The sequence below is a fragment of the Adiantum capillus-veneris genome, chromosome 9 (genome assembly GCF_014529385.1).
Source record: "Adiantum capillus-veneris isolate H3 chromosome 9, ASM1452938v2, whole genome shotgun sequence".
NCBI classification, from domain to species: Eukaryota; Viridiplantae; Streptophyta; class Polypodiopsida; order Polypodiales; family Pteridaceae; genus Adiantum; species Adiantum capillus-veneris.
The window spans coordinates 73,433,215-73,444,486 of record NC_140939.1 but is presented as its reverse complement, the minus strand read 5'-3'; positions in this window follow the sequence as shown (position 1 = coordinate 73,444,486).

Below are 11,272 nucleotides of genomic sequence, written 5' to 3'. Positions count from 1 at the left end.
TTTCATATCATCATAGATAAGCCTTTCTGAATCCATGATCGTCTCGATCATTTCATCAATCTCGGGCTCAAACATTGCCTCGTTGGGAATGTGCTTTGCATGATCATCCCCCGAGCTGTCAGAGGCTACATCTTGTGGCCTCACATATGCTGCTTGACCAAAGCGCCTGCGAATACGTCTATTGGGTTGCAAGATTGCTGCTTGTTGGCCAGCGTCAGAGTCCGACGAGTTATAATTGGCAACAACTCGATCTATAATAGATGGATCGAACTCGCCAAATTCGCGAACGTGCTGCAAAGAAACACGTCTTGTCCGTCGCACAGCATGCTTGCATTGATTACAAGGACATAAGACCCTCGTTGAGAGATAGGTGTTTCGGTTGGACGGTCCCACATCCTCGTCGCTACTCATAATGAGGATACAAAACTTATAACCTGGACAACAAATTTAATATTCTATTGGCATTCTTCGTCTTATCTCTCTCTCTCTCTCTCTCTCTCTCTCTCTCTCTCTCTCTCTTTACCTCACATTCTCTAGTCATGTCCAATCCCCGCACACCTCGGTCTAGAGGTGCACGGAGATCAGAACCACCGGGTTATAATCTCGTCTTTATTGGTCAATACCTATATTTGTGGGTACAAGAAATCTAGACACCCACGTCTACATGATACTGCATGTAGTGGACAAAATCCCTTTGCCTCTTCTCTAGCTGTAGCACTTCACTTCATCTTAACATCTTTTCACAGTAGATCTTTTCACTGTTCGTCTAACTCTAAACCCTAAACCGTAAGTAATTCTTGCGTGGACTCGATCTAACGTAAATAAGCGTAAATCTAAATAAACGTAAATCTAACTAAAAATAAAGCTAAATCTAATTTAACGTAAGTCTAATGACTAGAGGTTGTCTAGATGGTCATTGTGTCGGGGATGTAGTGACTCTTGCCGCCCTGAAGATCCACCTTCTTCCCTATCTTCTGAAGACATTTCACCAGTACTTTTGGATCGACGGAGCCCACCATGAGTGAAGGCAGCAATACCCTATATTCCATTGAGGGCTGTCTTCACCCGCTTCATGCAGGCATCGCAGTCTATGGAGACCCGCATCTCTTCTTCCTGTGTGTGCGCGTGTGTGGATGTGTGTGCCAATAAAAAGAGATAAATGGTATAACCTTTCTATCACCCATGCAAAGTATGATAGATTGATTATGCCATTTCTCTCTTGAATAATAGGTCTTCAGTTCAACTCCTCGTCGGCTAGATCTTTAGGTCTTTTAATTTTAATTAGTTTCCCACGACGCTCCCTTAGTTTCTCTTTCTTTCTCTCTTAATGTGTGTGCGTTTTTTTGGATCGTATGCATGTTTTCTTTCTCTTTTCCTCTCTCAATGTGTGCGTTTTTTGTTTATGCATGTTCTCTCTCTCTTTTCCTCTCTCAATGCGTGCGTTTTTTGTTTATGCATGCTCTCTCTCTCTTTTTCTCTCTCAATGTGTGTGTGCATTCTTTGTTTATGTATGTGTGTGCGTTTTTGCACTCTCTCTCGCTCTCTCTCTCTCTCTCTCTCTAAAAAACACTATGTGTGTGTGTGTATGTGTGTGTGAGAGAGAGAGAGAGAGGGAGAGAGAAAGAGGGGAAGGGAACATGAGAATGAGGAGAGGGAAGGAGCATACCTGGCTCTCCTTCCTCTCCTCGTGTGTGTGTGTGTGTGTGTGTGTGTGTGTGTGTGTGTGTAAAAGAAAAAGAGAGAGAGAGAGAGAGAGAGAGAGAGTGAGGGAGAGCGTTACCTGCTCTTTGCTTGAGGGCGCCGAAAAACTCAGATCTGAGATCGGAGTTTTTGGGCGCGCTCGGTTATTTTTTTTACCCCAGCTGGCGTCGCTATGAGCGTCGCTATAAGCGTCGCTATGAGCGTCGCAAATTTCTTTGTAAATTTGCGACGCTCATAGCGACGCTTATAGCGACGCTCATAGCGACGCCGGGATTTTTTTTTTTTGAGCGTCGCTGTGTGAGCGTCGCTAATATGAAGAGCCTCTTGTAGTGACCTTCATTAGAAGTGGGAAGATGCGCAAGCGCGAAGCATCATCATCTCTCGCAGAGATGACACATGCTATTTCCAAGTTGTCTAGAAAGTCTGCAGCATCCTCACCCACCTTACCAGTAAAGGTTGGAAATGCTACACTTGTCATTGTGAGAGTGAAAAAATTAACTCTACTTAGAAATCTTTTTTTTTTAAATAAATAGAGATTCAATACATGGGTGCTCGGTAGATGGAAAACATACTATACAAGGATGCAAATAACTACATCAAAAGACACTTCATGATTAATCATAGGGAGGATAAAGGGTAGAGAAGAGGTGTTTATCTCTTGCAGTCGTTCTCTACCAAACATGGTTGTAATGATTTGCTAATAAAACATCTTGCTGTCCAAGATTACTTTGATTGATTGAATTCGTTGTGGTGCATAAGTTTGGTTCCTTGCAAATGGTTGATGTGTTGCGTCCATCACATGATAATTCGGAAAGGCTCTCTCCTTTGTGGTGGAAGGTTATAGTCGGAGGTGTAGAGCTCTTGGTAGTCGAGGTCAAATTTATAGTACCACAGGATAAGGTTGTCTTCGTCTTCTAGCTCTAAGACTGCCCCTCTAGCAAGCTCTTGGAAAAGCTTGAACTCTCTCTCTTTGAGCAACTTCACTTTCTTGCAAGATAGAGTGCCATCTAGTGTATACACAGGCGTGATGAGGTAGGTGATGAGTCTTACCACTTGTATTAATCCAAGTTGGATGGATACATAGCAAGCTGTAAAGTCATCATCATAGCCTTGATTCACAAGCAACACCCCTTGAAGGTGGAGGGTCTTGTATTTCCGCCAAGCAAAACCACTATCAAAGACCTTGTCGATGACAAGCTCCGCCACTTCACTCGGTAGACGACGTAGAATCCATGCTGCTGTTTCTAGTTTCTGGCTCATGAGATGAGAGTGAGGTATAGAAAGACTTTGGAGGATTTACCCTTTTGTTTTGGAGACGGGGTGATTGTCGGCGCTGGAAAACCCTTGAATCTTTTGGTGCAAGGGAGAGGGAGGGACCACGCGTTCGTAGTAGCTTCCTCAAGTTGTGAAGGCTTGTTTTGGGCGTAGGTGGAATAGGTAGCAAAGATGTGGACGTAGATGTAGAGAAGCCTGGTGCTACTTGAAAGCCTACTGATGTGAGAACGCTTGTGCACATGTCGAGGGAGAAAATGATGGCCTTTTCTTCACTTTGGGTTGCACTCATGTCGAAGGTGCGGTTTTTGGCTACAATGTGAGCATGATGCAGCTTGTGCCTTGCTTTTACGCTTGTGGGGATGATGAGAAATGTAAACAATTTGAGTAGGGAAAGAAGGTCTTACCACCTCTTCTATGCTAACAATACAACACCCTGGCAAGAGTGTCTTGATGACTTGAGTCAAACCTTCTTGAAGCTCCTCCTCTTCAGTGGTCCAATTAGAGAATTCAAGAAGCCACTCGTCCATGAAGAGAAGTAAACATGTCAGCCTTGTAAGAGCCCTCCTTAGTGGGGCCACCAAATGAGAGGCGGAAGTGAAAAAAGTAGACCCGGTGGCCTCTACACCAAGACTATGTACAATGGCCTCATCATGGGAGGTACACAATAGGGGCACCACCTACAAGGATATACGGGTAGGACGCATACACATACTCAATGAAACATGCCATGGAAAACAATTTCAAGATCCACGCCAGAATGTGGAATGGGGTGGTAGGAGAATAAGGTGAGAGGAGTGGTGAGTTAGTGAGAATGGGCTCGCTACTCGTGCATGTATTAAGGAAGATAATGAGTTCAGGGAAACGTGAAAGTATGCTCACTTCTCATATAAGAGGTGGCGAGTCCGCACACCTCACGATGGAAGTAGCAAGATGATAGGAATATGAGAGGGAGAGAGAGTGTGTGTGTGTATGATGGCAAATCCGCACACCTTAACATAAATAGAAAAAAAATGGCAAGGAACAAGCATATACCATACTCACAATGAGATGTATCCAAAGCGACACAAGGTATGGCACCAAGATGGAGTGTGTTGATTGCTTGCAAAAGATGAATACAATAGGTAGTGTATGGCAAGAAGATGAGAAGGGAAAAAGATTGTAGGAGGCATAATGGAAAGATGGGAGTTGATGGCGAGGAATATCATGAGTGTTTCCACCCTTCTTCTTCTTGAAATTGTGCCTCCAACCCTTAATTACAAGCGGTGTGGAGGTGTGGTGCTCATCTTTTGTGCATAGTGATGGTGATGGTGATGGTGATGGTGTTGTGATTATGTGATTAGGGATCATGCTACAAGCATATAGCACAAGAGTGTGTATGGATAGGTATGTGTGTGTGTGTGTGTATTCTCCCCTAGTGAGCTCTCATGGCCTCCTTATATAGGGAAGGAGGGGAGGATTTAGCAATATTTCTAATTGAGGTGAGTGTCCCACTCTGGTGACTAGAAAAATGGGGTGCATGTGACTGTGGCTCCCATCTTGTCTCCTCATTATTTAAAATACCAAAGTCAATAGAGAGAGAAGAAGAGAGAATGTGGGTAGGATGTAGAGGATAGGAGATATTTACAATAGTCTAGCTTTGGCTAGACTTAAGTTTATTAGGGCGAGAAGAGACAGGTAAGAAATTTATAAGAGAGGTTGTCGAAGGTGGATAGTTGTTGATGAGGATGGATCCTCAAAAAATGGTGATAGAATCACTCTAGACTTGCCAAGACCTCATTAAAATAGCCTTGTCTCTTATAATCATGCTTGAAGACTTGTAGAACCATAGCCATTCTAGAGGGAAGAAAATTAGGGATGGCCTGTGTCACCATTACACGAGAAATCTGGGGTCCACCACAAAAATCATAGATCCACGTTCATAACTCCAAAAATTCTGAAAAGACTGAGCTAAAAGTTGAGATCACGAGCTACATCTTTCATGTTGAACGCTTCTTCTGATTCGGGGTTCTTCTCTACTTAAAAAAGTCAGCCAAATAATGTATTATTTGTGGCTGCAAAGGTCTTTTGGTGGTTCCCTTTGAGTGGACTTTCCTCTTGCCTTCAAGTGTAAGCTCCTTCATGTGTATGAAAACATGACCTAGAGTTTTGAAAAGATTGGCATTTATCTAGATGGAGGTATTATTGAAATTTGAAAGTGGGGTTGGGGTTTGAAAATGAAAACTACTGAATAAAATATTTGGTAGGGTGGAATAATATATATACATGAAAAATATATTAGAAAATACTAAATATATATAATATAATTTAGAATATATATATATAATGCTTAAGGTCAAAAGAGAGATCAGCAAAGAAAGCTTACTTATTTATGCTACATCGTGATTGATTAGCATAAGTCTTATTTATTTAATAAAGGCTAAAACGTTTGTGAAAAAGGGAAGAAAAATAAAAAGTAACTTATGTAATAGGAAAAAAAATTTATTTATTTTTGGTAAAAGAGAAAAAAATATATGGGGGGTTCCCATGCATGGAAAAGCTTGCCTCACCATTAAGAAAGAAATGAAGAAGTGTGTTTCTGCTTACTTGATTTTTTCACGTGAGAAGGATAAAACTAGTGGGGATTCACTCTCTAGTCTGGAAATTAAGCGTTTTCAATTTATTGAAAAGTACAAATATTGTTTCACGGAAACACTCCCTGATGAGCTACCTCCGGTACGCCCAGAAGATCACCGCATAGATCTCATACTGGGTAGCTCGCCTCCCAATCAACCCCCTTATCGGGTGAGTCTTGCTCATCAAGAGGAAATTTTGAAGCAAGTCAACGAGCTTGTAAAGAAAGGGTTAGTACGGCCAAGTGCTTCACCCTACGGCTCTCCAGTTCTACTGATGCAGAAGAAAGATGGCACGTTTCCAATGTGCATTGACTATAGGTCTTTAAACAAGATCACGGTTAAGAATCGCTTTTCGATCCCTCAGATTGATGATATATACTTGATGAGTTGCAGGGTGCAAGTGTTTTTAGTCGCATAGACTTAAAGAGTGGGTATCATCAGATACGGATCCCCCCTGAGGATGTCCATAAGACTGCTTTCCGTGGGTTAACAACCAATGCAACTCCCGTGAAAGGACAACTCAATCTTCGCATTGGCGAGTACAAGGACCGCGAATCATTTTTGATGGCACCCATCGAGGGATGTGATATCATCTTTGGTATGCCATGGCATTTCCACATGACACCTGTCCCCGATTATGTGGAAAAGACCCTCACTTTTGATCATGGGGGCAAGAAAATAAAGATTCATGCTGATGTAGGAGATTGGCAGTTCCCAATTGTAAGCCATATCTCCATTAAGAAAGAAATGAAGAAGTGTGTTTCTGCTTACTTGATTTTTGCACGTGAGAAGGATAAAACTAGTGGGGATTCACTCTCTAGTCTGAAAATTAAGCGTTTTCAATTTATTGAAAAGTAAAAAGATTGTTTCACGGAAACACTCCCTGATGAACTACCTCTGGTACGCCCGGAAGATCACTGAATAGATCTCATAATGGGTAGCTCGCCTCCCAATCAACCCCCTTATCGGGTGAGTCTTGCTCAGCAAGAGGAAATTTTGAAGCAAGTCAACGAGCTTCTAAAGAAAGGGTTAGTACGGCCAAGTGCTTCACCCTACTGCTCTCCATTTCTAATGGTGCAGAAGAAAGATGGCGCATTTCGAATGTGCATAGACTATAGGTCTTTAAACAAGATCACGGTTAAGAATCGCTTTCCGATCCCTCGGATTGATGATATACTTGATAAGTTGCAGGGTGCAAGTGTCTTTAGTCGCATAGACTTAAAGAGTGGGTATCATCAGATACGGATCGCCCCTAAGGATGTCCATAAGACTGCTTTCCGCACAACCTTTGGACTATATGAATTTTTGGTAATGCCTTTCGGCTTGACCAATGCTCGTGCGACGTTCAATCGCATGATGGACCGCATTTTCAGCCCGTATCGAAATTTTATGGGAGTATTCTTTGACGACATACTCATCTTCTCTAAGTCAGAAGAGGAACATCAGAAGCACTTAGACCTAGTGTTTCAAGAATTGCGAAAGCATGAGTTGCATGTGAATGCAAAGAAGAGCGAGTTCTTTCTCTCAAAGATACACTATCTTGGCCATATAGTCTCTCACAATCAAGTGAGTATGGATCCTGCCAAGATCTGAGTGGTAGAAGATTGTCCTATTCCCACTAAGGTACATGATGTACAGATGGGGGCTTTTCACAAGCCAAGCTCCCATACCCCTCTTCTCTCGTCCCCACCCCATGAAAACCTCCTCTTAGGGAGGGAGTGATAAAAGGCATTGGAAAAGTAAGAAAAAAAATAAATTATGATTATGTAAATATATAAGAAAGGTTAAATAGGCCACCTCATGCCTGCGGGGCAACCCATCCCCACCTTGCCTCCTTTTTCTTCACTGTTGCCCCGCCGTGTGTCCCTTTTCCTCTCCTCCACTCAAAAAGTCAACCCCTCTCTCTTCCCCTTTTCCTTTCTCCTTTCTCTCTCCCCTCAAGCTACCCCACCTCTCACCAATAATGCATTCTAACTCACCAATAATACATTCTAACTCACATGCCAGCTCTCCTATCTTCCAAAACAGTATACCCCACCCCCCTTTTCTCTCTCCTATCATATCCCATGACCCAAATATCCCCCTCTCTCTCTAAAGGGCACCATGTCTCTTGTCTTGTAGCCAGATAACCTCCCCCACACTCACACACACTCAGTTTCACTGAAAAAGGTTCCCACAGACCCATCCCCACCCGGTGCTTACCTAATTTTTCTTATGTTCACACACATCTGCACACAAATTCACCTCTAAACACACTCCCCTCTCTCCCCTCTTGTAATTACCTTATTCTCCATGTCACCTCTCACCTTTTTTCATCAACCCATCTCTCTCTCTTAGTCTCTCTCTCATGAGACTGCTGTTCTGGCACATATACACACAGCCAGACAAGTGGGTCCTATAGTCACATGTGCAATGAAGATAATGATTTCTTCATTTCTAAATTCTAGAATTTCTTCCCCCTCCACCCCTGTATAAATAGGGGTCACCATCACACTAAAGACACACACACAACATCACCAAAGAGTACACTATGCACTGTGTGTGCATAGTGTACACACACACACCCACACCATCACCATCACTGCAATCAACATGCTCGTCTTGAGCATGACCTCTACACCCTTGGGCTATGGAAGATGAAGGGCAGCTAAATGAAGGATGATGGTCATAACCCTCATACGAGTCTTCGCCATCAGCTCTACCACTCTCTCCCTTCTCTTTCCCCTACCCTATGCTCCCCATTTCATCACCTTATTCTCTAAATAAAGCTTGAGGTTTTGTGAGTATGTTTCTTGCAATGTTTTTCCCATGTGAGGTGTGCGGAATCGCCACCTAGTCGTGTGTTTGGAGTGAGCTTGTGTATGTGTGAAGGGTGTGCGGATTCGCCATCCTTCTGTGGTGCCTAAGTACTAAGCCGCTATACTCTCTGTCTCTCTCTCTCTCTCTCTCTCTCTCTCTCTCTCTCTCTCTCTCTCTCTCACTCACTCACTTGATCTCATTCTCCTTCCTCTTTATCATTACTCCCAAGCATCCATCTCTCTTGGATGAAAAATTTGTTATGGTGGTGTTATGTTTGCGTCCTAGCCGCTCAAGCTAGGTGGTGCCCCCTGTTTGCTTTACTGTGATAGGCTCGAGGCGCGCCATTCGGTCCCCGCTGTTTTAGAGGCCGTCGGGGGTTCCGGGTTTGCTTTGCTCTCGTCATTTGGTGCCCCCACGGAGGATCTTTTCATGAAACCCTTCAGTTTACAAGACTGAAACCCCTAAACTATTGTGAATGGATGAATGGCTAGCAGGATTTGCTAACTGGACGACAGAAGAAGAAGAGCTCCAAGCACAACTAGACGAACTCCGCATCTCCATCGAAGCTCGAGTGCCAGGCGTAACGGTAATTGATTTGCAGTGGGAGAGTCAACCAACACCCCAAACCCAGTGGATATACATAGGCCAAGTGCCAAGAAGAAGAAGGATAAGGTCGAAACCATGTTCGCAACCTACAACCAACCCACAACAACAAAATGGAAGGAGCTCTGCACAATAGAGAATCAACACTGTTCTACTTTGAGAATCGGGTAACTCAAGTCACCGAGGTAATTATCACAGTCAGTTTTCAAGTCGCACCTGATGCTGCGGCACAAATAACGGAATCATTGGCTCACACTCTCACTAGAGAAACTAGGGATCTATTGAGTTTGTTTCAGGAAAGAGCACCACCCTCTCCCACAAGCTTGGATAGTGACTAAGCACCTCTAAGATTCACATGAATCAGTACAACCTACCTCAAGACAGATCACACATACCAACACGTGTATGCTCAATCAAGGTAATATTGGACTTGAAGGCTCACTTCCAGCACGTTATTGACACCATGCTGGGTGGGAAGCGGTTTTTTGAGGTTCTGGCATCAGATCAACCATTTGTCGTACCTTTGGTACAAGGCAATGTACCGTTTGAAGTTTTAATCTATGTCCTAGTATAAGAGGGTATACACGCCTCCTTGTAAAGAAGAAAAACCTTTTGCAAGTTAAGAAGTGTGTCTTTCTATCTCTCTCTCAGTAATCATGGCAAGTGTAGCATTTCCAACATTTAGAGGAAAGAAGGGGGAGGATTTGGTAACAGACTTCCTAGATTACTTTGAAGTAGCATATGTAGTGAGCAACAAAGATATGGATGAATCCCGGGTTAGAATCTTTAAGTATCTCATGAAGCTAGAAGCTAGATCATGGTACAATGCACTTCCACAAGCAACCAAGGATGAATGGGAACCCTTAAAAACCGCTTTTAAGAGGCGCTTTGGGGGAGGTACCACTTCAGAAAAGTTATGCGACAAGTTGAGAGACTTGAAGCAGGAGGGTCTTTTAGAATATGCCACCTATGAGTCCAAATTTGTGTATTTGTGGGAACGGTGGGTTGAGTCACTGGCAATAAGGGAAGCTGCACCCGATTTCCTAAAAAAAGATCGGTTCACGCATGGCTTATGGCCGCTTTTCAAGGAGAAGGTGAAAGGTAGATTCCCAGCTACGTACGAGTTAGCCATTGAGATTGCTCGCCTTAAGGACAAGAAGCTGCGAATGAAAGACAAAGAAACCGAGTCAACAGAAGCAGGAACATCGCGTCGACCAGCAACTACGACAACCACCATTCCACCACCACCACCAGCTCTTGGGGTAAGAGATGACCAACAAGATATGTTGGCCCATATTACTGACCAACTGCAGAATTTGTATGTCCACTTAATACAGCAAGGGAGGAGTCAAGAAAGAGATCAAGACCCTGGAAGAGCACGACGACAAAATAGGGAGTATCACTGCTACAACTGCGGAGAATACGGTCACGGTATGTACTACTGTCCCAAACCACGGCAAAACTATAATAGAGGAGGTAGGAGGAACCAATTGTCACCCCCTAGAGAAAGAACACCCCCACCCCGAGCACCAGCCCCACCAACACAAATTCTACATCCACCCCAGACACCACTACAAGCATCCATTTCACCTCTTCCACCAGCCCCACCACCTGATCGCCGTGTAAACATCATAAGGCTAGAAGAGAAAGGAAAAGCCGTAGTAGTGGATCCACCTAGAGCAAAGGAGAGGGACAAGGGTAAGGAGAAGGTAACCTTTTTAGAACCACTTGAAGCCATGACTGTGAAAAGAGCTAGGAGGGAGAAAGCTACACAATCAGATGATGAGAGAAGCATGAGAGGAGAGACTAGCAAGAGGCCATCTAGGCCACGACGAAAATTGGGCATCACCGACTTCCATCTAGGGGAAAGTTCTAAGCCCTATGATCTAACATTGGATGTGGCAGAGCAAGGACCAAAGATTACATGGCCACAAGTGCTACATCTTGCACCTAAAGTAAGGCGACAATGGTCCAAAATGGTAAGTACAAGATGCTCCAAAACAAAGGTAGTCGGAGCAATTTCGGGTTGCAACATGGATGACATCCTTCCAATTGTCGATGTAAACATAAAAGGAAAGAGGGTTGGAAACACCTACATTGATGGAGGTGCACAAATCTGCGTAATGAGCGAAGCTATGATACTTCGATTAGGGCTCAAGGTTGACAGCCCTTCTCCATGCAAGGCAAAGATGGAAAACAACGCAAAAGTAAAGTGTGTGCGTGTGGTAAGTGCCGTGAAAATAAAATCTTTCAACACTGAGGTAGAGGTAGATGTTTTTGTA